Genomic DNA, 5251 nt, shown 5'->3' on the forward strand with positions numbered 1-5251 from the left:
AACAGTTAAAGGAGCAAATTCCAACAGTTCTCAATACATTGATCCTTTCTTTTATTCTTCCTTTCAGCTAATTTCTTTAGTTGTATCTCCTCCCAATACAGTAGCCTCAACCCATTTCTCATAGGAACCAGGCAAAGACACCGAGCATCACTTTCTGGAGTATGTCCTAGCAAGGCCGTTTCTCCTTATGAACATAAAACTTTATGGCTGGATGCCATTCCCAATGCCAACCCTCCACTTTTATCCAGGCTGAGAAAACCTTAATGAACAATTATTCATTTTTTAATTTAACAGTTTTCAAACCATAGTATACCTGTATGTACTAATGTAACAGTTATCACATAGGTTAAGAATGCATATGTTTGGTAGGTATGTAAGAAAGGCTTGTAAAGGCTTGCTTTGAGAAAATAGGTTTATTATAAATTAATTATTTCTTTTTATCTAGATACATATCAATGTTTCTTCTTCATTACTGGCAGAAGATTTGTGGGTTTGTAGTTCAGACAGTAACTGCTTCAAATTCCATTCATACAGACATGCCTTCAACTTTAGTTGCCTGTTCAAGGGTAAGTTGCAATCCAAGCATATATCACACTACATAATAGTCAGTAAACTTACAAAAATATTACAAAATTCCTAAAGCCAGAACTTCCACATATTAACAAGAAAAACTTTACATATTTTTCCAGCAAGATATCTTGTATGCTGGAAGTATATAAGGTTTTTCTTGTTCATACAAAAATATTACATTTGTAAGTGGTATGTAACAAGTTTAGAAAAAGAAACTGTGTATGCTGAATCCAAATATTAAATGGAGTCACTGTATATAGTTTACTCAATCAAAAATTTGACAAAATATTTTGTTTGAATGTGTAAATTTACTTTTAAAAGAGTTTAAACTGTTGTCACATTTTTTTTCTTTTTATCTACCTGTTTTTCTTACTCTATTACAGATATAAAGTTATTCAATTTGCTTGAATTAACTGATTATACATTATTCACCTAAAGAATTATTAAAACATCTTTAAATACCTGGAGATTTAATTTTATAAAAATTATGAAGTGCAAAAGCGTGGTTTCTCCAATCCTGACAACTGGATAATTTACTGGAAAAAATCTTCAGAATTCATTGTAATTAAAAATAACAATTATATGTTAAAATGACAAGTTTCTTAAATAATTAGTTCAGACTCACGACTTAATATGATTTCTATTTTCAAATCAAAATTCGAACAGCTGCGAGTAGAGAGCGCTGTTGCCAGATTTTCACCGTCGATGAAATTCATTGACGAAATACAAATTTAAGAATTTCATATTCTTATAAATTGAGACTAAAGAATAGGAAATACCAAACAAATACGGGATGAAAAAAGTATTTAATTATATTTATTCACAATTTCTTTTATTTATTATTTTTTCAGTTTTATTTTTTTTTCTATTTGTGGTCATTAAAAAAGGCTTTTTTCAGGACATTATAAATTCGGCTAAACCCACAATGGGAAGGTCCTGGTGATAAGAAATAGTGCCTTACATGTCTCCGATGAACAGAATACATCGCTTAAGATTTCTGAGCTTTTAGATCTGGATTCGAATCCGGGTCCCCCAGAGCGGTGGGCTGCCGTCCCGTCCGGATTCGATCCGAACGAGACGGCAGCCCCAGGAATTTTTTGCGGGATGGTCCGTCCGGATATGTTGGACCTCGTCCCTCACTACCCGGCCGCCCCATTGTGGGCCTGGCCGAATCCATAATGGGCTTGTTAAAAGAGGCCCTCTTAGTGCCCACAGAGAGAGAAGAGTTAAAAAAAAAAAAAAACACTTAGAAAGCGAAAACGAGGATAAGCGACCAACTCTCTTTGTGGGCCCAGAAATAGTTCGCATTTAATAAGCAAAGATATATTTTAATAAATTAACAAACAACGAAACAAATAAAATAAGTGTCGAGCCAGAGATACTGGACTTTGACATCGTCGCTCATAAGAAATAGAGAAAAAGGAAATAGACAAAAGAAATGAAAAATGGAATTGTTTAAAATGCAATAAGAAAAAGGAAGCGGAGAATATGAGCGTGGGTGTCTTAGTCATCGATAAGTCGTGAACAGAGTCGAACGGATGGTGTCCGATAAACCATCCCGGGCAGACGTTTCTTGCGACCCGAACTGATATCGAGTCGCAAATAGGAGATCAATAGGGGAGCAGGAGGGAGAAAGCCCGACGAATGGGAAGAAGAATAAGGGGGGTAAAAGGTATAAAATGACAGTGTGACGAAAGACGGATGCGATCTGCTTGTTCTATCTTCCCGTTCAAGCCAAGAGTTCCTCCTCTGTCATCACCAAGAAATGTCCGATTTTCCGCCATCCTTTGTGCTAGTCATATACTCCGAACGTCAACTCACCGCTATCCCGGGTCTGCTCCATCAAGACGAGAGAAACTTTAAGGATACAACAACCCCGATGAAACTCGGAAATCTTTGGACTGTCATATAGATGTAAGCGTATATCGACAAAATAAACGGTTTATTGTTAACACGTCTTTTCTGCCTCGGGAAACAACCACCCACATACGCGAGGGCCTTAGGTCATTCCTGACAAGGGAGTAAAATCCCTCCCTCAAATCGGCGTACTTGCATCTTTACACACGCATGAAAAAGGATAACCCAAATATATTATTAATTAATCAGCAAATAAAATTCCCTACCTTCAATGTGATTACCGTCCTGCTGGACAACACATTGCATCCTCAACACCGTGTTTTCTATGGCCGAACGTAACATGTCTGCAGGAACGTTCATCACAGTTCGAGAAATGTTGTCCTTCAAGGTCATCAATTTGGGGACACCACCAAAATAAAATCTTTTCGTATTCTGTTCTCTGCATATATTGACAATTAAAGTTTATTACATCCCGACAAATTGAACGGAGCGCAAACTATATCAGACAAGACATACCAGTAATGTTGATAAACAAAACTGCAGAACAACTCAATGATCCTGCAGTGAAACCAAGACCGTTGGGTGTTGCAGAACACTTGACAAAGACTGCCAATATATGCAATCGATTGATTTTCCATCACCTAACTGTCATAAAAACAACAATATGCAAATCGTGCAATAACCAAAAAGATTAAGTTGAAATTATCATCTATTCGTTGTAAGAGTGACTGTGTTGCATATTATTTTTAAGTGTTTCACTTCATTTCCTAGTGGAAGCTATTTTACACTAGGAAATGAATTAAAACATATAAATGCATATAAAGCTAATTGTTGTGTTTTATTTTATATTATACGTTAATTAATGTATTTATAAAAGGGGTCATTTACTGACCCACATGATCGTCAATGTTTCAAAGTTTGTCGAAAGGTTATGACAGATTCGATTTATTCATACCTGCCATCGATAAACATCGAGGGGAATGTCTTAAGGGAGGACTTTTTCTCAGAAAATTGGTCTTTATTTGGGTGCGAGACAAATGTAGAAAATCCGAAAACTTCCACGTCGCTAACTCATTGGTGAGGCGCAAACCACGTGCTCGATGGTTTAATCCAATCGGACACTGCAGCGCTTTTTTTATATATAACAGACACACTTGTCAAGATTATAATAAATGCAAAGACGTTAGTGTTTCGTCCGGAAAATTAAAAGTTTATTCTCTGTAAAGACACGTATTGTTTTGAACCATTTTCATATTGCTTCTGGTCACATATAACGGGAAAAAAAAATGGCGATGGTTAAGGAACCAGCAAATCCCGAAATTTTGTATACATTTTTGCACTAGGGAGAAATTTAATCGTAGAGAAATGAGAAAACTTCGGGTTTGTTTTTTGTACGTGTGAAAGAACACAAATTGGTTCACTTTGATGGAAACGATTCCTGTGCGTTTATCGAAAATGTCTATAGTTTTGCAGAGAAGGGTACTACAGATTGATGCTATTTAATTTTATTAGTTAAAGGTTGAAAGTGTGAGATGATAGAAATGTCGTGTGTCATATCTCGAAAAGAGTCGAGCCTAACAAAGATTTTCATTGTTATTCTTATCATATAAAACTCATTTATACCCAGAAAATTAAGTTTTTCGACATTTTATAATAAATTGTTTTATATCTTTATATAAAAGATTTTAACTTTTTCACATACAAAATTTCATATAAATCGAAACAAAACATTAATTTTAATTCTTCCATATTTCGAAACCGTGTTATATCTTTATATCTGTTTAAAAAACTGCAATGTAGCACAGTATTCAACACATGGCATAACTCATTCATTTATTCCAGCTTTTTGTTGAGACGCGTTTCTACACACGTTTCGGGCTCTGTTTTTGCCCCTCCTCAGTCAACTAAAACATATAAAAACTAATTATATACATATTATAACCCGACATATGAATTAAAAAACGACAAAAATAAAAGTATATTTCATTGGTATATACAAGTAAGACATAACATACCATTTTCTAAGTAAATTCCTTCTCTGGATGTATTTTTTTCCTTGAACGGGAATCATACTCTATATACTTGATTATTTCAGATACTAGGTTGAAGATTTAATCTTACTTCTTCATGCTTCAGACACAGATTGTCCTATTTAAACTCTACTATACTTTGAAGACTATAAAAACAACACAATTAGTGTACTTAACATGTAGGTATTAACAATATACAGGATTTTTTCTTACGTACTTAGTCACAGTAGAGTTCTTGAGGTGTCACAAAGGATTACAATGGACATTTGGCAGAGTTCTCCTTTTTCCGTATGTTCCCTATAATTCTCCTGTCCTTATCCTCTTTGTATCCTTATCCTCTTTGTATCTAATGAGCTTCTATCACATTTTTTCTTCTTTAGTATTTATATCGATACGAAGTAACTAGACTTCACTTTCTTAATTTTGTTCTTTCAACTCTTCGATTCTAGAGGCGTTTCATTCTATGATGATTTACATAATCATATGGTTTCTGGTAGGCAAGTTTTAATTATGTTTCGTATTTCTTTTAAATAGTACTCTAAAAGTATTTTGAATTTTTTCCTTTTTATTTTCCAAAAATTCTCCTTTTTTTCAAATAATTTTTCTTTCCAAATTCTTTTACAGTATTTTTAGCCAATTCTCGTTAATTTTTAAACTTAAGTTTTTATTTATACAATGTTTATTTTTTATAATTTCTATACTCTCTTTAAATTTTCTGTGATAAGTTTCTTTTTCTTTATGTAGGATTTTTACATTATTTTGGTCAATATTACAATTATTCAACGTGCAATGTT

The sequence above is a fragment of the Centruroides sculpturatus genome, unplaced genomic scaffold (genome assembly GCF_000671375.1).
Source record: "Centruroides sculpturatus isolate CEXI.00-Female unplaced genomic scaffold, Cexi_2.0 scaffold254, whole genome shotgun sequence".
NCBI lineage: Eukaryota > Metazoa > Arthropoda > Arachnida > Scorpiones > Buthidae > Centruroides > Centruroides sculpturatus.